This window comes from Puma concolor, chromosome B3 (assembly GCF_028749965.1).
Source record: "Puma concolor isolate L17-30 chromosome B3, mPumCon1.1.hap2, whole genome shotgun sequence".
In the NCBI taxonomy this organism is placed as follows: Eukaryota; Metazoa; Chordata; class Mammalia; order Carnivora; family Felidae; genus Puma; species Puma concolor.
This window is the reverse complement of record NC_141672.1, coordinates 3,682,253-3,710,202: the sequence shown is the minus strand read 5'-3', so window position 1 is coordinate 3,710,202 and position 27,950 is coordinate 3,682,253. Positions and strand designations below refer to the sequence as shown.

At 43.5% G+C, this 27,950-nt stretch overlaps 1 protein-coding gene across 7 annotated transcripts in view; it reads left to right on the top strand.

Annotated features, from left to right (window-relative positions):
* TRAF3 (TNF receptor associated factor 3) overlaps positions 1–27,950 on the top strand; it is a 120,502-nt gene that overhangs the window by 34,551 nt on the left and 58,001 nt on the right. The window lies entirely within an intron of this gene.

The following is a 27,950-nucleotide window of genomic DNA, read 5'->3' as shown; positions in this document are numbered from 1 at the left end:
ATTTTATATTGGGTTAAATAATATACATTACATAAATTAACCTATTTATTTTTACCATTTTAATATGGCTACTAGAAGCTTTAAAATTATGTCTTTCTCAGGGAGCCTGGGTGGCTTAGTTGGTTGAGAGTCCAACTTCAGCTCAGGTCATGATCTCATGGTTTGTGAGTTCAAGCCCCATGTCAGGCCCTCTGTTGACAGGTCAGAGCCTGGAGCCTGGTTCGGATTCTGTGTCTCCCTCTCTCTCTGCCCCTCCCCCGCTCCACTCTGTCTCTCTCTCTCTCAAAAATACATAAATATTTAAAAAATTAAAAGTAACAGGGGTGCCTGGGTGGCTCAGTTGGTCGAGCGTCGGACTTCGGCTCAGGTATCTCATAGCTTGTGAGTTCAAGCCCCGCGTTGGGCTCTGTGCTGCCAGCTCAGAGTGTGGAGCCTGCTTTGGATTCTGTGTCTGCCTCTCTCTCTGCCTTCCCCCCACTTACTCTGTCTCTCTCTCTAAAATAAACATTAAAAAAATTTATAAAAATAATAAAATAAAATTACGTGATTCTTATATTTGTCTTAAACATAAGTATTATTTATTAAAAGTTTTTTTTTAATGTTTATTTATTTTTGAGAGAGAGTGAGCAGGGGAGGGGCAGAGAGACACAGAGACAGAATCTGAAGCAGGCTCCAGGCTCTGAGCTGTCAGCACAGAACCCAACGTGGGGTTTGAACCCATGAACTGGGACATCATGACCTGAACCCAAATTGGACACTTAACCGACTGAACCACCCAGGTGCCCTGACAGAAGTATTTTTCAATAGCCTGGCTTTAAGTTTCTCAATTCACTTCTTTGTTGTTGGACACTGAGATTGTTTCCAGTGGTCTCTATTTTATGCAGTGCTGTGGTGCTGCCAGAACAGAGTTCATGAGGAGTGGGAAATGTGTCTGCTATTTCTAAGTCTGCATGTAAACTTGCCTGTTACAGAGTTGAGTAAATGAATGAATGTTTCCTTACTAAAAATAATAATGTTTCAAAACAAGGCTGTAAACAGACTCAACAAATAACTGGTTGAACCTCCCTCCCGCTGTGTCAGGTTCTGTTTCAAGAGCTGGGAACACAGTGGTGAAAGAATCCAAGTTCTAGCCCTCATGAAGCCTATATTGTAATAGGGGAGAGGGATAATCCATACCCAGTAACCATGTCAATTAATGCTGAAGAGCTGTGTTGGGAAGGACAAGGAAACAGGCCTTTGGGCTGCGGTGTGGTGGGAGTACTGTCCTAATAGAGATGTCAGGGAGGCCTTTCTCAGCACATGACATTTGAGTAGGGACCGAGAGAAGCAAGGGAGGGAGCCATGTGCAGATCTGGGAGAAGAATGTTTTTCGGTAGAGGCGTCAGGAAGTACCGAGACCTTGATGTGGGAATATGCGTGTTGTGTTTGGGGAGCAGCAAGGAGGCCAGTGTGGCTAGAGCTTGGTGAGAGGTAGTTGGATTGGGACACATTTTGAAAATGAAACAGACCGTTGTTGCTGTTGGATTGGCTGTGGGGCGTGTGAGGAAGGGGCGGCCTTCGTGATGCTCCTGAGCACTGGTGTGGTACCATTTGCTGAGCCAGGGGTTGTGAATTAGAGAGCAAGGGTGCCCAGCGTTCGGTGTTAGGCCTGTTAAGTTTGAAATGCCTCTTGGGTGCTCAAGTGGAGATGTGGAGTTGGTAACTGTGATACATGAGTTTGGAAATCACAGAGGAGGTTGGGTTAGGAATGCGTATTTGGAGTTAAAAAAAACAAAAACAAAAACTACCTGAACATCAGGTTGAGTGAGAATTGAAACACGCAGGTCTTTGGGGACTTTGGCAAGAGACATGTCAATAGGCTGTGCCGGAGTGGTGGGTGAAGATTTTCAGGGGAGCATGGGATGTGTGGATTGACAACCCCTTGAAGGAGTTTGCCCTGATGTGGACAGAATGATGGGGGAGGGGTGAGATGGGGACAGACTGCTGTTCCCTGTGCACTGGCAGGAGTGGCAGAGGGTAGGCCTCTCCTAGGGTCCGAGTGGACTGGCAGGCCTTCTGTTCAACAGTGAGATGATGAGATTTCAGATTGCTTCAGTTTCCCGAGAAACAGAGTGACAAGGTGGGAAGGGGAGTTGTAGGATTTGTTAATGGAGTTGAATGTAAAACTTGCATGAATTTTTAATATGAAACCTAAGACTTCGCATAAATTGAGTGACTTCAAAGTGCTTACCCTTGGGGTTCTCTCTCCTGTGCCTTTGGGGGTGTTTTGGTGGAAGAGTTTGAGAAGCCACTTAATTATTGTATTCTATCGTTATGTTGTTAAGTCTCACCCAAGTGAGTATTTAACCTTAAAGAGTTTGAGATTCACTTACCCATTTTGTTATCTTTAGTAGAGATTTTGCAGCTGCTCCAAATATCCCTCCATTTGTGTATCTTAATTGTTGCTTGGCAGGCCGCTGCATTCTGCACCAGGGACGGCCCGGCGCAGGAGGCCGTGGGGCATCTATAGGTAAAGTGCCCTCGTTCCCACCCCTTTCCACTTGTTTTGGAGGAGAGGATGTGGAAGAAGGCAGGGCCCCTGAAGTGCAACACCCTCCAAGAATATTTTAGCATACCTTTTCCTCTTTTCTCAAAACACTTAACAAACACACCGCACATCTTGTAATTCTGACAGGGTGCTTTGAGCGAGCTGAGTGTAGTGCTGTTAGCCGGCCTTTTATGATACTTCGGCTTCTTTCCTGTTTGTCGCAGTGGCCTGCTTTTTTTCTATACAGTTTTCGTAAGATAACCTCCCACCGCCATTTAGGTCCTTCGGCCTTTTTAGTAGAGAGCGCTGTGAACAGTTTGAATTACTCCACCGTGACTTCGTGGGATAGGAGCATGTGCGAAATCAGGTCTGCCCCTCTTATGTTGTTGACCCCTATCGCTTCTCAGCCTTTTGGCTAAGATCAAGTGTGTGTTGTCGTCCCAAGACATGGCCGCGGCCTGGGGGCGCTTGATCTGTAATTGTTGGTTTGTTTGTGTGACTCGGCCACCTGCCCCTGGCTGCCGGGTTCCCCCACAGGCTTGTGGGCCAACCTCCCCACTCCTAAAGCCTGGCTTCGTCAGGTCGCTGGGCCAGGAGGCCTTCCCTGAGCATGCTCTGCACAGCCACCAGCTTTGCCTTCACACCTGCACCACTGTGTGCTTGCGGGCGTGGCGGGAACACTCACTGATTACTTCTTGGTCTTCCCCTCCAGTCCACAGGTTCCATGAAGGCGAGGACTCTGGTCTTGTTTTCAGCCTAGTGCGTCCAGCAACCAATGAAGGGGGCGGCACACTCAGAAAGTTTGTAGAATGAACACATGTATAAATCCAGACTTTTAATCCAGAGTGCTGTGTTCTCCTGGCCACGAGAGGGGCCCACGTGTCAGCGTTTCAGCCCAGGCTTGCCCTCTTGTCATTCGGCAGTCCTTCACAGCTGTTAGTTTCAGAGTTGTTTTGGAGTTTGGCATTTTTGAGATTTTAGAATGGAATCCATGACTATACCATATATTGTGGAAATCCTAAATAGCATTTTGTACTCAAACAGATTTTTGAGGCAAAGTACATGACTCTCTGTGCTAAGTGGGGCAGAGACTGTAGATAGCCTCACGTCATATCAGGGTGTGTCACGCAGTGAGTTAGCATGTTTTCAGAGCTTTGGGGGTTTCAGAATCACAGGTAAAGGTTTGTGGACCTGCGTTAGTGAATGTCGGGCATTATGTCGTGTGCTGAAAATGCAAAGGAAGAAAACAGCTCTGCTGTCCTGTGTGGGGTCACCCTAATGTGGGATGTTGAGCACACACGAAGGCCCTGCTGGGGACCCTGGGTGTTTCTGTCACCCTTGTTTGCTTTCCAGCAGCGTGCTGTCTGCTGACCGCTTTGTGGCTGCTACATGGGGCGCCGGCAGAAGGGCGCTCTCTCGGGGAGAGTGTAGGAAGCGGCTGTGCCCCGTCTTCCTGGATGGAGCTCCCTCAGCCCGGCCACAGGGATTCAAGGAGTAGAGAGTGATGTGTGCACCCTCCGGACCTCTGTCTCCTTCACTTGGGGGTCGGGGTGGGAATGGACCCCAGAGGCGAGGCTGCACCAGGGGCAGGTTTGAGGTCCTCAGCCCTGGTTCTGACTTATCTGCAGTCCTCTTGGCTGGATCTGGAGTTTGCAACTTTAGATGGGTTTAATGTATGTTTCCCAACATTTAAAATAGCGTAATTTCATTTCAGTATTTATAAGATACATTTTTGATGTAGATAGAAATCTTTAAATAAAAAAAAAGTTCTACCTGGGGCGCCTGGGTGGCTCAGTCAATTGAACGTCTGACTTCAGCTCAGGTCATGATCTCACGGTTTGTGAGTTCAAGCCCCACATCAGGCTTTGTGTGGACAGCCAGAGCCTGCTTGGGATTGTCTCTCCCTCTCTCTCTGCTCCTCCCCTGCACTCTCTCTCTCAAAAATAAACAAACATTAAAAAATTAAAAAAAAATCTGCCTACTTTCTAAAATGGTACTTGCATTTTGAAAAAAATGTTTAATTGCCAGACTGCAGGAAAGCCAGCTCTGTTTTATTAAAAAATGAGGGGCCAGGGGTGCCTGGGTGCCTCGGTCGGTTGAGCATCCGACTTCAGCTCAGGTCGTGATCTCACAGTTTGTGGGTTTGAGCCCCGCATCGTGCTCTGTGCTGACCGCTTGGAGCCTGGATCCTGCTTCGGATTCTGTGTCTCCTCTCTGCCCCTCCCTGGCTTGCATGCTCACTCGCTCTCTCTCTCTCTCTGTCTCAAAAATAAATAAACACTGTAAAAAAAATGAGGAGCCAAGGGGCACCTGAGTGGCTCAGTCGGTTGAGCGTCCAACTTTGGCTCAGGTCATGATATCATGGTTTGTGGATTCGAGCCCTGCATTGGGCTCTGTGCTGACAGCTCAGAGCCTGGAGCCTGCTTGGGATTCTGTGTCTCCCCCTCTCTCTGCCCCTCCCCTGCTCGTGCTCTCTCTCTCTCTCTCTCTCTCTCTCTCTCCCCTTCAAAAATAAATTTAAAAAATTTTTAAAAATTAAAAAAAAATGAGCCAATACTCAAATATGTCTGAACATGCATATTTCAAGCATCGAAAAGGATATAGGGTGAAGTGGTTTGTTCCTGGAGCAGATGTCAGTGTTATTTCTAAAGTTTTTTGTGGTCTTTGATAAATTATGTAGAATGTGTTAACTCTTGTTTGAACATGTGTATTAAAGATTGTTCTTTCAACTTAGAATTATTTTTGTCCAAGGTACTTGACTTAAGATTTAATGAGCCATGACACCGAACTAGAGACATGCTTTCAGTCTTTCAGCATTTATAAGAGATATTATGGTTTTCAAAAGGACTTATGAGAATGGTCTTTTGTAATGTATTTTAAGATAGTTAAGTATAGAGTTTGTATTGTGAAAAATTCCTCCAAGACACGTTCTGGAGTTTTATGAGTGAGTGTAATGGTGGCAGGACAAGGTGGTGTCACCCATAGAGTTGTGGTTTTGTTTTGTTTTGTTTTTGTTTTTGCAAATAGTTTATTTCACAGGGTTTATTTACAAGAGACTCCTTCTTGTGTTTTATAATTACCCTTTCTTTGGGATCAACTAATAATGTAAAAAATACCTGGTGGAGGGGTACCTGGGTGGCTCGGTCAGTTGAGCTTCTGACTCTTGGTTTTAGTTTAAATCATGATCCCAGAGTCGTGGGATTGAGCCCCCACATCGGGCTCCACGCTGAGCAGGGAGCCTGCTTGGGATTTTCTCTCTCCCTCTGTCCCTCCCCACTGCTTGGTTGCACGCATGCTCTGTCCCCCAGAAAAAACCAAAAACAAACCTGGTGGTGTCATCTTTGTTACAGATGTATTATGTTTATGGAACTGGAAATGTTTGATTTCTTAGAGTGTGTGTGGATGGATTATGGAGTTGAAAATGTTTGCATCTGTAGTGCGTGTATAAACACGCCAGTTTCCAAGTGTGGCCTTTAGAGTATTATAGAAGAGTGGGTTTTGTTTTTAAAGGTCATAATTGAAAAGCTTTATGTGTCTTAATCGCTTAAATATTTTCTTTCACCGGGATTATTAAGAAAAACACAGAATGTAACATGTGGGAAAATGTTAAATGGATGCAAACACTATAAGATTTTCCACAGAAGTTTTTTCTTTACAATGAGGCACATGGGAAGGCTCCATTAACACTTTAGATGGTATCATAATTTTGGAAAAACCGTTTCACCGTAGGGGTGTTTACAAAAACCGAAGCTGTCTCTGCCAGGTTTTGACATTTGCTTAGCTATATTGGTAGCAAGAGATGCAGTGGCAAAACCAGTTTAAAATTACCTAGGTTGTCAACATGCAGATTCTCTTTATTCAGTATTTAAACTACAAATTTATCAATCTGGGTAATTTGAAATACAGTAGCATAAAAAGAATTAGATATACCAAACCGAAAATGTGTGCAGATCTAAAGTAGTTTCTTTTCTTGATTTTGGTTAACAGAAGTATCTTCACATCTGTAATTTCTGGTAACTTAATGAGAACACACTGAACTTTGGGGGCACAATAAATTTTCCCATTATGTAAAATATTTTACACACTGGTTGACTCATTGTAAATTGTGAGTAGACATGATTCTCTTCCTGCGGAAAATAGAAACACATTATTATAGTGGTGATTTTAGCCAATTGCGAAATTGTGCTCAGGTTATCACATTGCTTCATCTTGGTTGGATTGTTGAACACTGAGATGGACAGTTAATAATGGGAACATGTTGGGAGCTCTTTTGTTAGGTTTTGGGGATGTGGTCTTTCTGTAAATCAGTTGTTTATTTTATACATGGGCTTATTTTTGGTTTTTTTGTTTTTTGTTTTGTTTTTTTTTTTTTTTGAGTTTTATGTGCAGTTAATGAATGTGTTTTCTTTGTATTGACTTCAAGTCTTGTAAATATTGCTCGGTCTTAAAAACCCAAGTTCTTTTGTTTATTTCGTAGTGGAAAGAACTAACCAAATGAGTGCTTTTTGGTGGTGATGGTGGGGTTGACAGTTTTCCTAGTGATACTCCTCCCTCATGTTTAAAAGTGCCACATATTCATATATGTGTAATTTATATTTTAAAGTTAAAATCAGATTTTTTTCTTGAAAAATTCTTGAACTCTGAGATTTGGGGGAGAAAAATTACTCAAAGTAGTTCTGAGTTGTTTCAAACAGTATTTGGAAGGGCCACCCCCAAAATAATGCATTTTTAGGGGCATAATGCTCTTGTAATAACAGTTTTCTTTTGTTTGTTTCTTTCATTGAGATGCTGTGTCTCATTAAGGGGTGTTAACTTTCGGGTGTCTAGCCTTAGGCACAATTGTGTCAGCTTTTTGAAAATGTACCTGCATGAGCTAATCACACACCATACAATTTACCTATTGGAAGCATCTTATTCAGTGGTTTTTAGTATATTCACAGAGTTGCACAGTCATTGCCTATTTTGGACATTTTGTGTGAACGGAATCATACATGTGGTACAATTTGGGGTCTGGCTTCTTTCACTCAATATCATGTTTTCAGGATTCACTCATGTTGTAGCCTGGATCACTAAGTTGTTCCTTTTTGTTGCCGAATAAAATTTCATTGTAAGGATGTAGCACTTTTTATGGATTCATTATCCCATTGATAGGCATTTCGGCTGCTTCCCTATTTTGACTGTTAATGAAGAATGCTGCGAGGAACGTTTGAGAATCAGTTTCGGTGTTTTCATTTCTCTTGCGAGTATACCCAGGAGTTTGCATCAGCTTGTGGTGCCTCTTTGACGTGCTGTTCAAGTTTTTGTTTATGTTTGTAAAGAGACTTTGCTACTTATAACTGGGCTTCTTAAGACCTTTGTTGGTGATCTGATGACTCCCTTTTCAGGCTTGAAGCCCCTGGACCCCTGTTGCCTGGAGAAACTGCCAGAATTATAGTATCTTTCTTTCCTAAGACCAGATCACATCTGATGGTCATCACAGGGTCTTATGAGATGAGTATCCTCTTAGATTTGGGGCAGATGATTAAGTCTGTTCTTTATTCAAGCCAACTAAATCTGTCTGTATTTTATATTTTTCTTGTGTTCTTCTCTCTGCTTCTTCTTGGGGGCACCCTTTGTTCTTTGACCCCAGCAGCACAGGGAGTGACAATGAATGATTTGTGTATTTTCCCTTCAGGCTGTATATCCCTCACTCCTTCCTTCTTTCCTTCCTTCCCTCCTTTTTTTTTTTTTTTAATTTCATGATAATTTTGGTAACTGGGTTGCCCATTGTTGAAGTGATATAATATCACCTTAAGGTAGTGGTAATACTAGAGCATTATTTTAAGTGTGCAAATGAGACTTATAGGAGTGTTTCCATAATTTGTATCAAACTCATGTAAATGTACTTTAACAATGTTCGCCAGTTGCCTGAGTTAGATTATGAGTTTCATTACTGCTGTTTCATAAAGGAGCAGGTTCTGCATGGTCATTCCAGTTAATGGTGAGAACCCTGTAGGTTTCTTGTCATATATTTAAACTGAGTTAAGCTTGGAAAATTATTGAGTGCTTTGAAGATACTGGCTATATTTTGGAACAATTGTGCCTTTCATTTTGAGAAGCTTGTGTTCTGGGGAACCTTTCACATGCATTATATCACTTAAAAATTCAATCCACCCCATAAGGTTTGTAGGCTAGGTCTTACTCCTTTCTGGACTCCCAGATTCAGAAAGAGCAAAGCAATTGCTGGGAGAAGTGAGTGTCAGAGGAGATAGAGTGCCACTCTTGCTCTGCCCCATGCTGTGAGCTGAGAGGAGGCAGATGTGGGGAGACCAGGCCCAGCCCTGGCCAGCAGGGTTATGCTAAGTCCAAAGCAACCAGACAGCTAATACCAAGCAGCATCGCTTGGACATCTGGTGGTGCACTTGCAAAGATTTCTCCTGTTTGTGCCTTGCTGCCTCCTCATACATAAAGTAGAGATAATAGGAGGCCACTTTCCAGGCAAGTGGGGATCTGGTCTGCTAGTCACTGGACCTAGTTCCCATGCACTGACCACTGGCTTGCTGCCCTTGGTTTGCAGATGGTTGGCCTGGAAGGTGGTTTGAATGGTCCTGTAGCATGCTCCTTTCCAAAATCACCCCTGTCCTCCAACCTCAACCGTTGGCCCTAGAGGCCCCCGTGGGCCTTGCTCTACCAGTGCGCATTACCGCAGAATTAGTTCTCATTGCTGAGGGGTGGGGCAAGGGTCTCGGGCTCCCCACCCTGCCCGCCCCCGCGCCAGTGTTGGCCCCACTCCTTAGGCACTGTCTGTTCCAAGAGGCACAAGAGACTTGGTGTAAGACCCCTGCTAGCTCCTTCCGACCCTCCTGTGACAGCCTACTCAGGCCAGAACACAGGACTCCTGCAGTCCAGGCACGGGGTCCCTGGACTGACAGGCCAGCAGGGGATGAGCCCTTTCACAGCATGGCAGCCGGTGGGGGTGTGCCTGCCACTGAGGACCAGCCTTGATCCCTGATCTGAAAGGCACAGTTCTCTGAAACGTCTTCTGTGGGGAGTGCCCACCTGAATATGTCCAGAGGTGCTTGATAAAAGTTCCCGTGAGGCTGTTAAATCACTAGCGAGTCTCTACAAAGCACAATAATGGCAAAAAGAAATTTCCTCGTACTGCCTCCTGCCTTCCCTTCTGATCGTCCACCTCGTGCTGTGCTATTATCCAGCAGTTAGGGATTTGCACTGGAGGTTTGGTTTCGTTGAAAATATTCGTTGATTCATACCACACCTTTTTTGGGAGAGATCAGGTTAGGAAGGGTGCAGTATTTCCATAAATCTGATCCATCCCACTCCCGTGAGTAAAGCCCTGGGGGAGCACCATCGTTTCCTGGGGGTGTCAGTGAACTTTTTGTTGGATGCCTAGAAAAGCAGCATACCAGGTGGGGAGGTGTGGGCTGTGGAGCCTGGGTGCTGGGGTTTGAATCCTGGCTCTCCCCACCGTGCCCCAGGCTGCTCAGCTGTCGGATGGAAAGGATGCTGGTGGCGGTCTCACAGAGGGACTAGTAACTCCTGTGAGTGGAGCAGTGGCGGCTGCCCCTGGTGAGGGGGCTTCGGTGGGGGTCCTTCCGTATAGCCTGGTAACTGCGAGGGACGACGGGAGCACAGAGGAAGGGCCCTGCTGCCAGGCGTCAGAAAGGGAGTTAGTGTAGACTACCTGGGAGAGAAGATTCCGGAGCCTGAGGTGTGAAGGGTGTGAAGTTAGGTAGATGGGAGGAAGGCGAAGCAGAGGATTCTCACCAGAGGGAACAGCATGTTTGCAGGGATACGACAGGTCATTTCTGTTACCAGGATGAGGGGTGACCGACAGGTTCCTTAAGTGTGTGTTCATTCGCCCAATCCTTTACCAAGCACTGCTCAGTGTCAGGGGAGGGGCGCTGAACTCAGGGGAACGAGGCCTCTTAGACAGCATTGCCCATCAGGAGGTTCCCCAGAATCTCCAGAAGACAACTGTTGCCTGCTGAGGGGCCCTGGGGTGCAAGAGTGTAGCACAGAGTTGCCCTACGAGGCTCACGTTCTGTCATTTCTACTTGGTCACCACATGCCTCGGGCACCATATGCCTCAGGCACCCGTCGGTCGTGGTGGGGGCCATGCTGGCCCAGGGCTGCTGTGAGGGTCAGGCGGGCTCCAGAACATGGCCTTGCTGAGGACACACCAGTGCCGGCCGAGGGACGTGTGCCATTTTGAGGATGCTTTCCCCTCGTCCCTCCCTGTTCCCAGCACATCCTTCAGCTCCTGGTAGGTATTCCTTCCTCATAAAACTTGTCCCGCATCCCAGACCAGCTCCGGTTCTGCCTCCCTTGTGTGCCCGCCCTCTCCATCATACGGGTCCTCGTGCTTGGAATGACTGGTCCTCTAGCCGTCTCGCCCCCTCGGGTGCCTGTGACCTTACCCATGCCCTTTCACACACAGCATGTGGCCGGTTGATGCTCACTAAATGTATTGAATGAATGGATGAAAATTAAAGGTCACTTAGTAATCATGCTACTATTTTAAGTCTCTTTTTCTGAATTTGGTTGTATGGTTAATGGTTTAGTATTTCAAGCGCTCTGATCACGTAATGGTTTTTACTGTACTGTGAAGGTAGCTGGGTGTTCAAGGTGATTGCTGCCCACAGAGCAACTAGAAGTGCTTCCTGTACTTGCGTTTTCTGGAAGGAAAGTCATGGTTCATTCCCAGTAGCTCTTTAGTCGGGGTTTTGAAGCTGCTGTTCAGCGGCACATGTGCGGGATTCGCACAGGGAGCACTTCCGCGTTAAGGACGGTGTCATCATGCACATCTCATTAATTTCAGTATTCTTACCCAGCACAGTGAATTGTCAAAACCGTCCTCCAGTAAAAACCACAAACCAGTAAGCCTTTAGGAAATAGGTTGAAAATCTAGAAATGCCCCCCCCCCCCCCGCCCCGGTGTTCACAACATTTTTTTAAAGATCCTTATAAAATCTTTGTGATTCAAAAGGCAGCTTCCTGTGCCAGGGGAGTCTCTCTCCGCGCTCTTGCTTCTGAGGTTTGTAGCTTTCAGAAAGACTGCAATGCAGCGGTTACCAAAGTCTCTGTTCATATGGAAACAACTGGTGGTGAGGTCTTTTGCTCCCTTTCTCGAAGCCGCCGACTACGACCTGCAGTCTGAAGGAGGAGACAACGAAGGCAGTCCTCCCTTGGACTTAGCTGTTTAGGGATAGAGCGGAAGTGATTTTTGTGAACGCTGTGGCTTAGCACAGGCATGCCCTGCAGCAGCTCTCTTAAGTTCCTGGTGCAGTGGGCTTCCTGGGATGTGAGAGTCAGGATGCCTTTGCAGTTTGTGCATGCTAATTTTATTTTCTCCTCTGTGTTCAGATGGTGGATTATGAGAAGGTAAGGACTTTAAAAATCATGCATAATATGTATTTTAAATGTTTAGGACTATCCCTAGAGAAGGTGAAGAATTGTGATTGAGTAGATCTCTTCTGAACCAAAGAAACAAAACTTTGATTTCTTACTAAAGGACAGTTTGAACGTTTGAACAGTTTTCTTATTTAGTGTTGACAGATGCCATCTAAATAAATTATTAAAGATATTCTTTAAAGAGATCTGCTTGTTCTTTGACTCACTAAACATGGTTGAGTTCCAGAGATGTAGACACGGATAGAATGGATTGGCTTCTATAACTTAAGCAATGACAGTATCGTCCGTCTGGCACGGAACATTTTGTTTCACAAAAATCTCAGCCATATGGCAGTGGATGAGGAGATCCAATTTCCTTAGTTCTTACTTGCCTTCAGATGCGCGTTTTCGGATGTGCGGAGCTGTGTGCTTATCCCGGGGTGAGGCGGATGCTACCTCTAGCTGCTCCTCTTTGTTTATCTAAGAGGGAGGCTGAGAGTCAGAACTCAGGCTTATTTATTTGTCTATGAATTGGCGGCCCCCAAACTGTGTTAAATGTATTACGGGTGGTAATTTATACGTCCAATGCCAAGAAATACAATGTCAGGGTTACCATGGCAACTGCATGCATTCTGAAAAGCTTATGAATGGGTACTGAACCTTCTGGCGTTTTAAGTGAGATGTTCCAGCTGAGAGCCTGCATTCATGATTAGTGTAAATAAATTCAGCTGTCCGTGCATATCACATCCTTTTTCTTCGTTTACCAGAGTTGTCTGTTGAGCTCGGTCCTTCCTCTGGTCACGTCTGCCATGGTCTCTGGGTTCTTGGCAACAGACTGTGGTTAAGAGATGGTTTTCAGCTCCAGGCTGGGGAGCAAGCCTGTGTGTGTAGTGTCCCAACACCTCAGTCTGTGGGTGGTGTAGAATGGGCTGGCACGTCTGCGCCTCCTGAGGGCTGGAAATCCTTGACATCCCCAAGGCGTAGCTGCAACCCCGTGTGCTGGTGTGGTTCTGGCAGAGCTCTCTGTCCGTGTGAAGAGCTTCTTTCCAGTAACACCCCAGGGCTCTCAGAGAGCCTGACTTCCAGAGAGGCAGCCCTGCCTAATTTATATTTCTGGGATATCACGATGGTTGGTTTTGGAGAGGGAGGCCCAAGTTAGAAAGACCGGTGTTCAAAATGCCAAGCCTGTGAAACGAATACACGAAGGCCCATTATCTTCATTACTAAAGGATTGTTTGCTGTTTATGTGAAATATATGTAGCATAGTTGCTTTGAAAACTAGCTCCCCTTAAGAATTTAAACCATATTGGGGCGCCTGGGTGGCGCAGTCGGTTAAGCGTCCGACTTCAGCCAGGTCACGATCTCGCGGTCCGTGAGTTCGAGCCCCGCGTCGGGCTCTGGGCTGATGGCTCAGAGCCTGGAGCCTGTTTCCGATTCTGTGTCTCCCTCTCTCTCTGCCCCTCCCCCGTTCATGCTCTGTCTCTCTCTGTCCCAAAAAAAATAAAAACGTTGAAAAAAAAAATTTAAAAAAAGTATTTAAACCATATTGATACCTTGATTGCGTGGGACTGGAATACCTGTTTGCTAATATTTTGAAAAAGGCCCCCAGGCAGCTTGCCTAGGAGGTCTGAGGCATTGGCTCCTAAGAGAGGGCCCTGCCAGGCCCCGGGAGAACATTTCACCCTTGTGTACATTCCATTCTCTTGATTGATGATCATTCAGATCATACAGCTTAAATTTTGAACCTGAAGGTAGAGTTAGCTTCTCAGACTCACCTCCGCGGGCATTTTGTGGTAGCTCACCTACAGGCCTTAGTTGAGAATCCTCATCCAGTTCAGTCCCTTTATTTTACAAATGAGAAAACTGCCACTTGGTTATGGCTCCGCAGCCGTAGGTCAGAACCAGACCTAGGATTGGAAACCCGGCTCCTGGCTCTCTGTTTTCCTAAGGATCGCTTTCCTGACAGAAGAGTTTTGCTCTCAGTAACTGTGTTTTGCTTTTCTTTTTGTTTAAAAAAAAAAAAAAAAAAGCCCCATGGTAATAACAGGAATAGAGCTCTCTAATTTATAAAAGTTCCTGCTTTCCCTTTCTTCTTTATCCCGCCATTTATTGAACTGCTCAGCGTGCTGGAGACTTGAGGGGCGCTTCTTCCGCCCCTCAGGCCGCAGGCTGTGATGAGAGATGTTGGCCTGTGTGCCGGAGTGCTTAGCCTGAGTGTCTGCAGCTACCCTTCTGCCAACCTGTGGTATTTTCCAGAGAGGCTAGGGGCCCAGTGGTCACCTATTAAATCAAGGTCACAATACTGTGTTTACTAAAGGCAAAACAACATAGCAATATTAGGTGCAGCTTACAAGTTACACCTTACTTACTATAATAGTGAGAGGTTCAGCTTATTAGGCTTCTTGTGCTCAGGTTACCAGGTAGCTAGGGCATTCTCCCAGGACTCAGCACCTGTGCCCCCTGCGCCCCCCCAACCCCTCCACCCCACCCCCGATACTGAGCTCGGTGAGGGTAGGAAGCACATTTCTCACTGTTGGGTCTCAGGCTCAGTACATAATAGAAACACATTAACTGTCTGAATAACTCTGGAGCCCCCGAAAAGTGGTAGGGCTGTTGCAGATTTGGGCACGGTGGGCAAAGATGACGGAGAAGGAGTTAGATGAGGTACAGGTCCAGCAGCATCTGGGGCCTGTGGCTCAGTAGGCCCGCGGTAGGATACAGGACAGTCTGCATCGGTGAGAACGAGATGGAAAACATAATGTTTACAAGTTTCTCTTTGGTGATCTGTAAAGAACTCCAGGACAAGTGTGTTGTTACCCATAGGTGAGAGAGAATGAAATTACCTCTCTTTTGAGAGAACTGCATCAAGAGAGTCTTAGATGTAACCTTTCAGGTGGAGAAAGATTTCTGCTTTCCTTGATAAGAGGAATCCTCTAACCCAGATGCCCTGCCTAAGAGTCTGACTTCTTCAGGTCTCTAAAGAAAGTGCCCTAGCAGACAGCGTGGTGTTGAGTTCCCTAGGCAGTTCCGATGTGGTAGAACCCAGAGGGACGGCCAGCACACTCTGACTGCTCACCACCATTTCAGTCCAGGTACAGGAGGATACTCTCACTTATGGTAAGAGAATCAGGCACTGGTATTAGAAACCTGCGATAAACTAAAAATGAATTCAACGGTATAATTTAAGTTGTTCTTTGACTTAGAAGAATAAAAATTATTTTAATTTGGGGGCGCCTGGGTGGCTCAGTCGGTTAAGTGTCCGACTTCAGCCGAGGTCATGATCTCACGGTTCGTGAGTTTGAGCCCCGCATCAGGCTCTGTGCTCACAGCTTGGAGCCTGGAGCCTGCTTCGGATTCTGTGTCTCCCACTCTCTCTGCCCCTCCCACTTGTGTGTGCTCTCCAAAATAAATAAATAAATAAATAAATAAATAAATAAATAAATAAATAAATAAATAAATAAGCAAGCTTAAAAAATGACACATTTTCACACTTAGATAAACCCTGCATATGTTACAAAATGGCATTTCACAGGCAGATTCATTAATTAGGATTATTTTGCAAGGGTCTTCAGACCCTCAGATTAGAATGAGCACCCCTTTCGTGTGCTTCCTTGGCAGCTGGTGCTCAGCTATCAGACAGCTATTTAAGAAGGGAACTCGTATTTTCTGAGTCACTCCCCTATTGCATTGAAACCGTCTCTGATACAGCAGTAGAGTTGAAACTGTCTGCAAAGATGGATAGAGCTCAGGATGGAGCTCATGAGGAAATGTCTTTCCCGTGTTCTAGATTACTGAAGATACAAAGCGTGAAATGCTGAAACCTCCAGACATAATCGTGTTCATTCCGTCCTCATCCCCAGCCCCCCCAGCCCTGCATCAATGAAACTCAGTCCCAGGGCATGGAGGGAGGGTCCCAGCCCAGGTGGGGGAGCTCCTGGCCAGCTCTGCCTTCTTCCTCCAACCCCAGCCTTGGGTCTATGGCCCAGAACGTAGGGTTTTTGTCAGCTTAGAGCCTTAACTCACAACCCACAGTTCCTAGCACATTGTTTCCCTTTTTATTCTGCCTTGGAGTTAGAAAATGTCCAGTAGTGCTGGATGGTTTTATCATTTATCATTATTACAGCTTGCAGCTACAAATCTTGTAAAACAAATTCATGTCCTACACTCAGATTTTGCTCCTCTAAAAATTGTTTGTAACATTAATTTAGAAGAAGGCTTCTAAGTTGTTCAGAAACAGTTCTGTACCCCCTTTAATAAAGCTATTTTTGAAATGTAATTTAACACCTGCAAATAAATTGCTTGAAGGTTTAGTTCATTGCTTGGAAAAGAAGTGTGAGAAGAAAAGTATTTTTTTTTTTAACATTTTCTGAGCTGTGGCCAGCAACCCATTCATTCAGTTAATATTTATCATCCATTAATATTTATCAATATAACATATGGTTATATTTATATATATATATTTATACCCTTGCATTTGGTATATATTAGTGTGTGTGCGTGCACTAACACCAACCAGAAGTACAGCAAGAAGATTAGTACCCTTGAATTACAAGATTATTTTTTCCCTGTGTAGCCTGTAAAACGAGGATATTGAATTGATATTCGATACCGAGCCACTTCTTAAACACTTGATTTCCTTATTGTATTTATTTATGTTTATATTTTTAAAATCTGAGAACTACAGAAATAGTTCATTTCTACTGATCCTTCAGATCATGGCTTAAATGTCCTCTCCCCAAGGAGGCCTTCCCTGTACCTACTTAAATGGGTGTCACTGGTGTGTTCACCAGGAGCCTCCTTGGTAGTTTTCATGTCACACGCGTGCACACACACACATGTAGTTGTGCTGTGTCCTCTTCCCCATAGACCGTCTTCAGGGTCCCCGTCTTTCTTGTCTCCTCCTCCCTGTACTGTGCTGGCCATCCTAGGTGGCTCTGATGCTCTATGTCCTTCACAGGACCGTCTTGGAAGTTTTCAAGTGTTTACTGACTCAACCAAGAAATCTTTCTTCCATTACTAACTTACTGTCTTTTCAAATTATTGAATACTTGTGTTTTCCCACTCCACCAAGGAGCCGGAAACAACCAAGAATAGTGACTCTTTATGTCCTGAATGGCCCTTTCCTCTCTTGATCTCCATGTTAGTTTTCTTGTAAGTGAACGAATACCTTGTGAGGGTAGCAGCTTTTAATGCATCCTTTGAATTCAGGTAATTTTGAGAAACTAGTAAAGCCGGCCCCAGTGCTTTTGATATTTTAATTTATAGAATGCTCTTTTGTCTTCCTCATGACACTGCCAGATTGGAGAAGGGTGCTGTCATTCAAAACTATTTATTGGAGGGGCGCCTGGGTGGCTCAGTCGGTTAAGCGTCCGACTTCGGTTCAGGTCACGATCTTGCGGTTTGTGAGTTCAAGCCCCGCGTCGGGCTCTGTGCTGACAGCTCAGAGCCTGGAGCCTGCTTCAGATTCTGTGTTTCCTTCTCTCTCTGCCCCTCCCCTGCTCATGCTCTGTCTCTCTCTGTCTCAAAAATAAATAAAACCTTAAAAAAAAAACAAAAAACAAAAAACTATTTATTGGACAGTTGTGAGAGTGGAAACAGGGAACTGGCATCAGACAAGCTTTGGTCCCAACTGCTGGGCCAGGTGGGACCTTGCCAGGGGCTGTGTGCAAGGCGTGGCATGGCTCTTCAGGGCCCACAGCATGGCTGGGTGCTACCTGCCCTGTGGGCGTTTCTGGCTGGTGAGTCAGTCCTGGAGTTCTTCAGCAGCACTGATCTAACCTACAAATTAAGATTTATTTTTATATTATTTCAGTAGAAAATTTTATTAATGTGGACTTTTCTTTTTGTATAAAAAGTGTTGACACCAGAATATTTTCGGTTCCAAATGTTGATTAATTTAGGGGGAAACCGAAGAGATTTGATGTCGCCTAACAAATCTCTATTTAAATTCAGTAAATTGAAGTGAATCACAACTATATTAAGCAAAAGCGAACATTGCAGAATAGGGTTTATTTGAAAGACGGTTCAGATGAAAATTTCAGGGTGACCTGGAAAGATGTCATGCTTCTGTACCACCTTAAGTTAAAACAATGTGATCATTTGGATGTCATGTGGGAGACTTGGTACTGGTGGGTCCAGCAATTCTGGCAGTGGTGGGGGTCACATTTGATTAGGAAGTTGATTTATTCTGGAGGGTTTACATAGCGTGAGAATATTAGATTCAGAAAGATCCTAGGAATATTATATTAGATATTTAAAATTTTCAGCATGACTATCTGTAAAAATATATGTGACGTTTCGTGTTTTAGGACTAAAGTAAGCATGCGGTGGTAATGTGTATTTGATCATGAGTTCAGGTGAGTAAGACTTCAGAGACACCCAACCAACCCAGACTCACCACTGCATTATAGCTCCAGACATGGTTTTGTTTCAGACAAGAGTAGTTTTAACTGTTACCCAGTGGCATGGGATAGTCATTTCACTGTTAACTAGCTCTTTTCCTTCTTGTTCAGATCCATTTGGGTAATGCTTTTCTTTCTTTCTTTTTTAAAAAATGTTTGTTTGTTTATTTACTTATTTATTTTGAGAGAGAGAGAGAGAGCAAGCAGGGGAGGGGCAGAAGGAGAGGGAGAAAGAATCGCAAGCCGGCTGTATGCACAGAGCCCGATGTGGGGTGTGATCTTATGAACTGTGAGATCATGACCTGAGGGGAAATCAAGAGTCAGATGCTTAACCAGGTGCCCCTGGATATTGCTTTTCAAAAGTAAGCTAAATAATTCTAGTCAGTTCTCATATTAAAGTAGCTAGAAAGCAAGCAAATAGTTGTAGTTAGTTAAATGATGTGAGAAGTTTATTTTAGCCTAGCCAATATCTCAGTGTCTTCTTGAAATCAGAAATGGCCTTAGTTCAGCTAAAGACGTTATTTTTGGTGCATCTGGTCACGAATGTCCTGTGTTAGTCTTAAGGGAATAAATAAATTCTGGGGATGTCAGTGCTGAAATTCAAAATACTGAAAAGAGATGCTTGGTTTTAAAAAGGGACAAATGCATTCGTTAGGCATTATTGACATTTTGGGAATTTTGAGTCATGTATTTTACTTGTTGCTCAGAAATTAGATGATCACCTAGCATTTGAATGTATAGTTGTCTGAGTGGTCGAGAATGCTGGTCAAGTCACCAAGGAGAGACCACTGGTCTTTGAGACCAGTTTCAGTCCTGCTGACTCTGACTCCTCTGGGCAAGTTGCTAAATGTCTTTATCTTAGTTCCTCAATAGTCCAAGGAGAGATTTGGAGCATTGGATAACCTTTTGAAGATAATTTGAGAGGTGCATATGGCAAATCCACTTTTACAGTGTAAATCTTGACTGATTCTTACATCATGAGTCAGTGGGCATGCCTTTGTTGAGGTGTAGTCACTTTCTGATAATAGACATAGATGTTAGGAAGAGGCAGACCACTTTGTCACTTGCTGATGTGTAATGTTGGGAAATTGCTGAATCTTTGTGTTTCAGTTTCCTCATATCTATAATGGAGGGGGAAATGGAGAAGAATATTTAGACTTGTGAGGAATAAATGCATAATTACAGGAATAATTGAATAATAACTATTAATCTGTATTGAATGTTTACTGTGTGGTAGATCCTTTCTAAGTGCTGAAGATACAAACCCAAAGAAGATACATACCCAAAGAAAACATTTCTATCTTCAGAAAGCTGACAGTCAGGTGGGAGGGAGAGAAGGAAGCAAAGCCAGTGTAGGCTTGTGTTATGATGGGTGTCCTTATAGTATAGACCAGGGCTTGAGGAAGGTCACTTTCACTGGGAAGAGAAGGTACTTGGAAAGATGCTTAGAGAAGTTTAACTCCCTAGAAAGCCGGTGCCTGCTGAGTGTGCCTAGCATCTTGCTAGCTGCTGGGGGTGGAGGGAGGCTACAGATATAAATTTAGCATGATCTCTGCCCTCAAGTTTCGTGACCAAACTGTGAGTTGAGTGTAAACGGTAGGTGTCGAGACACGTGAATGGAGTCTTGAGGATGAAGTGTCTGGCAGGACATGAAGGGAGAGAGAGGGAAGGAGCCAAGGCACAGGAGAAAGTGGACCAGGGGCGTGGTGTGCAAGTCCGCCCTTGCGATGCAGAGGCAGGGTCTTAGCCAGGGAGGGCAGGCACGCCTGCTGAGCAAGGCTGGGCGGCCGGCGGCTCACACCCAAGGCCAGGTCAGAAGGAGCAGATGGAAGAGGGAATTTTGGGGTGGGGAGGATGCTTTCATGAACTTGAATGGTATCTGATTGTTAAATTAGCTCATTTCATGAGTTTTGACTATTTCTTCGTAAAAATTACAACTTTTAATTTCATAGTCTTTGTTTCTCCACTAAACTTAATACCATAAAATTTTTGATTAAGGAAAAAGCTTTTTTTTTTTTTGGTCATTACATTTGAAAACATTTTTCTGCACCTGTGCTTTTACTTATTTTTTAAATTTTTTTAATGTTTATTTTTGAGAGAGAGAGAGTGTGCCTGAGCATGAGCGGGGGAGGGAGGGAGGGAGGGGGAGAGAGAGAGAGAGAAAGAAAGAAAGAGAGAAAGAGAGAGACAGAATCGGAAGCAGGCCCCAGGCTCCAAGCTGTCAGCACAGAGCCCGACTGGGGGCTGGAACTCAACAGCTGTGAGATCATGACCTGAGCCGAAGTCGGACGCTTAACCGACTGAGCCACCCAGGTGCCCCTGCACCTGTGCTTTTAGAAAGTGAAATAAACACTGTAGAGAATATGTAGAAGTTGGCTTACGGTGGAGGTTCTTTTATTCTTGCGATGGTGAGACTACTTCCACTTGTGCTTGCCTAGCGCTTTCCTGCCACATTCACTAGAGAGGAGCACCAGCAGGGTGGTGACCCTGCAGAATCTGGAATGAAGTTTGTTGCTTGATTTGCTTTTAATTGAACTGATGTGTTGAGAGCCTTGGCACCTACCTTCCCCAGTTAGTAAATTGACGTGGTAGCAGTGGCTGCTGGTGGCTGGTTTTGGTCTACCCCATAATGTAAATGTATCTCCCCAACATTACATAATTAAAGTTGTAATATCTTTGTGTGCATGTATTAATTTAGTAATAATAGGAAAGTTTTCACATTCTTGTAGTATTTCCCTGTCTCCAGAGTGTCTGTGTGTGGGACTATGTACGTATGAGACTCTTAGTTGCAAATAGAAGTAATTTGAGGGGCGCCTGGGTGGCGCAGTCGGTTGGCGTCCGACTTCAGCCAGGTCACGATCTCGCGGTCCGTGAGTTCGAGCCCCGCGTCGGGCTCTGGGCTGATGGCTCAGAGCCTGGAGCCTGTTTCCGATTCTGTGTCTCCCTCTCTCTCTGCCCCTCCCCCGTTCATGCTCTGTCTCTCTCTGTCCCAAAAATAAATAAACGTTGGAAAAAAAAAAAAAGAAGTAATTTGAGCATAATGTTTCATATTGAAGTGTTTTCTGTTTTAAGATCTTTCTGAGAAAGAAAGCATTTACTTTTCCGGTTCTGATAAATCCTTATAGTTATAATGTATGAGTGTGATGTGCTTAGTAAGAAAGTTATTCCGGAGTCTTCCCTTTCTGCTGTGGCAGAGTAACAGGGACCAGGTTTACTGTCCACCAGGACCTGGTACAGAATTGGCACCAGAAAGCTCAATAATTGCGATTAATAAATATTTTAGGGGCACCTGGATGGCTCAGTCGGTGGGGCGTGTGACTCTTGATCTTGGGGTTGTGAGTTTGAGCCCCACTTTGGTTGGAGAGATTACTTAAAAATAAAACCTTTAAGAAAATAAACAGTGTATTACAGTACTTTTAGAAAATCAAATTTGGTGCAAATAGATCAGTAATGAAAAAATCAAAATTTAAATATAGATAGGATCAGAATTAATGATTTTTCCTTTTGCCTCAGCTCAGATATGGCTCAGTTCAGCACTGCTCATGGTACTATCTTTAAAATTTCACTATTTTCTTCTTGTAGATTTTTTTTATTAACTTTGGTTTTTACCTCTAATACTGAATTTTTTGGTACTCCTTTAAAATTTACTTGAGTCATGTGCCTTATTCTCCTCATCCTTGTCCCAAACCTGACTCTTTTCCTTAAACAACTTGAAAACCAGACAAAACATAAGAAATAACAGTTTCAGATATTGGCCAGCAGACAGGTTAGGACCGTATTCCCTAAAATAAGGGAAATGAGCCCTATGATTATTCCAGCTTACTCTCTAGAGCAGGGCCCATGAAATTTTTCTGTAAAGGGCCAGACAGTAAATATCTTAGGCTTTTCAGACCATATGGTCTCTGTCAGAGTTACACAGTCAACTCTGTGTCTGCTTTCATACTAAGTATGTGAATGAATGGGTATGGATGGGTTCTAATAAAACTTTATTTACAAAAACTACTAGTAGGTTAGATTTGACCACCAGGCAAATCCTGGTCTAGAGAGTGTTTCCACACCGCAGGGTAGGAGAGAGAAGCCAGAACCCACTAGCTTTACTGAAGTGACAAACACCCAGCATTTGGGAGAACAAAGCAGCTAGAGTTGGGGGGCAAAGTATATAGGAGAGGAAGGGAGCTACCTAGAGAATCCAGAGATCCACAGAAGGACCCCCTTGAGACTCTGGTTGAGTACTGACCAGCACATACACGAGAGGAAACACAAAGCCAGGAAAAGAACCACCAGAAAGGAATAGACTGAACAATTTGTGGATATCCCACAGGGCTGAGACAGTTTGTGTTCCCACCACCTAGAGTAGTATCAGATCCTTGTAAGGCTTGTTTTTTAATCTTTGTGAGGGTGGGTTCGGAGCAGCTTTTCCATTTAGGGGATCGGGTAGACTTCCCTCCCCTCACTAGTGGGGCTGGATTAGCTCTAGACCATAAAGGCCATTGTAGACCTGCCCTAAATGGTTCCAAATAACGTTTCTCAGAACAAAGTCCTGCTGTATTGAAAAGGACTTAATAGGGCTGCCTGGGTGGCTCATTCATTTGAACATCTGACTCTTGATTTCAGCTTGGGTCCTGATCACAGGGCTGTGGGATTGAGACCTGCATTGGGCTCCCACCCTGGGCATGGGGCCTGCTTACGATTCTCAGGGCACCTGGGTGGCTGCCAGTTGAGCATCTGACTCTTGATTTTGGCTTGGGTTGTAGTCTCATGGTTGGAGATGGAGCCCCGCATCGGGCTCCCTGCTAAGCTGAGATCGTGCTTGGGATTCTCTCTCTCGGTCTTTTCCTCTGCTTGTGCTCTCTCTGTCTCTGTCTCTGTCTCTCTCTCTCTCTCTCTCTCTCTCTCTGTCTCTCTCAAAAAAAAAAAAAATTCTCTCTCTCCCTCTGCCCTTCCCCCTGCTCGTGTTCTTTCTCTTTCTCTAAATATATATATAATAAAATCTTGGGGCACCTGGGTGACTCAGTTGATTAAGCATCCAACTCTTGATCTCAGCTAAGGTCTTGATCTCAGGATTGTGAATTCAAGCCTCATGTTGGGCCCCATACTGGGTGTGGAGCCTACTTTAAAAGAAAAAGAAAGGGTGTAGTAAATTCTAGCTCCCAGTAGTGTAAAAAAAATTTGGGTGTCCAACATATAATAAAAATTACCAGGCAGGGTGCCTGGGTGGCTCAGTCCCTTAAGCATTGGACTTTGGCTCAGGTCATGATCTTGTGGTTCGTGAGTTCGAGCCCCGCATTGGGCTCTGTGCTGACAGCTCAGAGCCTGGAGCCTGCTTCGGATTCTGACCCCCTCTTTCTTTCTGCCCCTCCCCTGCTTATGCTCTCTTTCAAAAATAAATTTAAAAAACATTAAAAAAAATGTAAAAACCTTAAAAAATATTATCAGGCATACAGAGAAGCAAGAAAATATGATATTAACCAGGAAAAAAATCAGTCAATAGAAACAGACCCAAAAATAACAGATGATGGAATTCGCAGACAAGGACATTAAAATAACTGTTACATGTAAGTCACACATATTCAAAAATGTAGAGGAAAATGAGTGAAATGAAAGATATGAAAAGAAAGACTAAAATAAAACTTCCAGATGAAAAATGCTGTATCTGAAATGAAAAATGCAGTAGAGAGATTAATAGCAGGTTGGCACTACAGAAAAGGTCATTGAACTTCAAGACTTAGCAATAGAAACAGTCCAAAATACAGCAAGAAGAATAGAGAAGACTGAAGAGAATAACAGAGCATTTAGGGACCTGTGAGACAAAACCACCTGCTCCAAGATACGTGTAATTGGGGTTCCAGGAGAGGAGGGAATGGAAACAACACTTGAAGGAATAATGGCTGAAAAAAAAATTAAAAATTTGATGAAAACTATAAACCACAAAACTCAAAAATCCCAAATAGAGTACACAAAACCATACCAACATACTGCAACATCCAATTCCTGAAAAACCAGTGATAAGGAGAGAAAAAAAAAAGCCCAAAACTTAAAAAGCAGTGAGAAGAAAAGACATTACAGAGGAACAAAGATAGAAATGGCAGCTGGCTTCTGGTCCGATTTGTGCTAGCCAAAAGACAACAGAATGACATGTTTAAAGTACCAAAAGAAAAACCTGTTAGTTTAGAATTCTGTGCCCAGAGAAAATATCTTCTAGAAATAAAAGTGAAATCAAAATTTCTAGGCCAAGAAAAGCTGACAGATTTTATTGCCAGCAGAACTGCATGCACTACAAGAAAAAAATTCTTTTAATGTTTGTTTGTTTTTGAGAAAGGGAGCACAAGTGGGGAAGGGGCAGAGAGAAAGGGGACAGAGGATCTGAAGCAGGCTCTGTGCTCACAGCAGTGAGTCAGATGCGGGGCTTAAACTCCCTGACTGTGAGATCATGACTGAGCCAAAGTCTGTGCTCAACCCACTGAGCTCCCCAGGCGTGCCTACGCTTCAAGAAAATTTTTAAGGAAGTTCAGGTAGAAGGAAATGATACCAGATGGAAATTTTTACACAGAGGAATGAAAAGAACCAGAAATGGTCAATAGGTGGATAAATATTCTCACTTCTAATTGCTTTTTTTTTTTTTTTTTGGCTATTTTGGAGTGCCTGGTGGCTCACTCAGTTAAGCATTCAACTCTTCATTTCAGCACAGGTCATGATCTCACAGTTTCGAGTGTTCGAGCCCCACATCGGGCTCTGTGCGGGTGCCAAGCCTGCTTGGGATTCTTCCTCTCCCTACTCCTCCCCTGCTTTCTCTGTCTCTCTCAAAATAAATAAACAGACTTTCAAAATAATAATAAGAAAATAAAAATAGGCTATTTAAAGCACAAATAACAGTGTAATGTGGGATTTCTCATACTTGCAGAGGTAAATAAATGAAAACTGCTCAAAAGATGGGAGGGGAGAAACAGAAATATGGTGTTACTATATGCTTAAAGTGGTATAATAGTATTTGCAGGTAAACTGTAGTAAGTCAAAGGTGACTGTCGTATCCAGGATAATCTGTCATCAGTGGGAATGAAAGAAAATATTAATGCCAATATCAGGGATGTAAAAGAGGGTATCACTACAGATCCTACAGACGTTGAAAGGGTAAGAAGGGTAAAATTGTGAATCGTTTTATGCCAATAAATTTGACAAAATGAAAACATTCCTTGAAAAACACAAACCACCAAAGCTCACTCGAAGAAATATATAACCTTCATAACCAGTTGTATTTATTAAAGAAATTGAATTTGTAATTAAACTCCTTACCTCAAAGAACACTCCAGACCCAAATGACTTCACTGGTGAATTGTATTAAACACTTCTAGAAAAAGGAATACTAATCAGACAAAAACTTTTTTAGAAAATTGAGGAGGAGGAAATGCTTCCTATCTCATTTTATGAGGCCAGCACTGCTCTGAAAGCAAAACTAGGCAAAGACATTGTAATAAAGGAAAACCACCAAGTGGATTTGTTGTACACGCATGTCTCCCATGAACTTTAGCAAATATAATCCATGTAGAAACATAAAAAGGATATTACATAACAATCAAATAAGGTTTATCTCAGAGTGAAAAATTGGTTTAACACTGGAAAATCAATCAGTGTGATCCACATCATAATAGATCAAAAAAAGGAAAATGAAAGTGAAGCACAGAGATAGAAGTATGGGGAATGCAAAGGAAGGCAGGAGACTCGGAGGAGGTAGTGAAGTCTGACGTACGCGTAATTGGGTTCTGGGAGTAGAGGACATGGATGGTGCAGAGCAGTGTTTGAGAAGAAAATGGTTGACAGTTTTCCAGGAAGTTGAAACAATCCAAACCGTAGTTTTAAGATGTTCAACAAATGACTGGCAGGATACCCTAAGTAAAAAGAAATCCACAGCCAAACACAGGGTAGCGGAGCACATGATTGCCTACCAAGGCACAACAGGCCGCTTCCCAACAGTGGCAGTGAAAGCCAAAAAGCACTAGGAGTAATACCTTCACTACACAACAGGAAAGGATTCTCCATCTAACAAAAATGAATGTTACCTAAAATGTTAATAATGACAAAAATATGTGCACATATGTAAACACAGCGGTAGGACGTACGTTGGCAGTGTGACGAATGGAGTTAGTATTTTAAAGTCCTTGCTGTCCGAGAGAAGGGGAGAGATACCGCAGGGGCCTTTAAGAGCCTGCATATCACATTGTATTTCTAAAGTAATCATAAGAAGAATAAAAACCAGACACGTGACTTCTGGATCACCAGGGAGCAGAGATTGGAATGGTAACAATCCAAAAGAAGGCAAATAGGAAAGCCTCTGGTAGGTTGGGTTGGAATTAAAAAAGGAAAGAAAGCCCCAGGTACAATGGTTGAATTAAATCTACCTAGGTGTATGTAATGGCTTCCAATGCAAATAGAGTAAATTTTCCATTTAGAAGACGAAGATACCAAGATTTTTTTTTTAAATAAGGTGTTTAAAAAATCCAACTATATACTGTTTACAAGACATTCATCTATAAGGATTAAGAAATGTTGAAAGTAAAATGATGAAAAAAATAAACTATGCAAACACCAAAAATAAGATCGTATAGTGTCAGACAAAATATACTTTAAGGCAGAGAGCAGGACTAGAGTGTTACTAGAATGTCATTAACAAGTGTCATTTCACATTAAACAGTGGGCAACTCTGATTCCTGTAACAAAATAAGTAGCTTATTACAAACAAGTCTGTTTCTTGCTCACACAAGATGTCCTGGTTGGCAGATTGCTTTCCACATGTTCAGGTACTTTGGGGAAGAGAGAATCTCTTTGAGTTCCAGAGGAGGAAGAAAAGACTTCATTAATTTTGACTCTGTGTGTTCACAGGGATGAACCAACTCTACCCAGGGACTAGGATGCTCAACTGGCACACGTCCCCCTATGCCTGGGGGTTGGAGTCAGTGTCTCTGGAAGTTGGTGGACTGAGGTTAGGGAGTTAATTAAACCTGATGAGAAATCATAGTGCAGTAACCATTGGAAAAATGAACAGATACTTGGTTGCAAAATTAAATTTGCATTGCTGCAGTTGTCAGATGTAAAATTTCATGAATTTATTCAAAATAATTAAGTTCTATGTAACAAAGAATTCTTAGGATACCACTACACAGCCATTCAGTTAGCAAGAATTAAAAAGTCTGACCAGTCTTGTTGAAGAAGTTAAGCACCAGAAACTCTCTCATACCCTTCTGGTGGGAGTGTAAATTGTTGCTACTGCTTTAGGAAATAGTTTGGCTTTATTTAGCAAAGTTGAATAGATACTTACTAGATAACCTAGCAGTCACATTTCTAGGTGTATACACCAGAGAAATACATGCTCATGTGTGTAATTAAGATAGCTGCACCAGAAAGATCTTTGTAGTGTATCTTTTGTATTTATTTATTTATTTATTTATTTATTTATTTATTTATTTATTTATTTATTTATTTATTTATTTATTTTGAGAGAGCATGAGAGAGTGTGAGTGGGGGAGAGGCAGAGAGAGACTCCCAAGCAGGCTCTGTGCTGTCAGCTCAGAGCCTGACAAGAGGCTCAAACCCAGGAGATCATGAGCTGAATCTAAAACCAAGAGTTGGACGCTTAGCCGG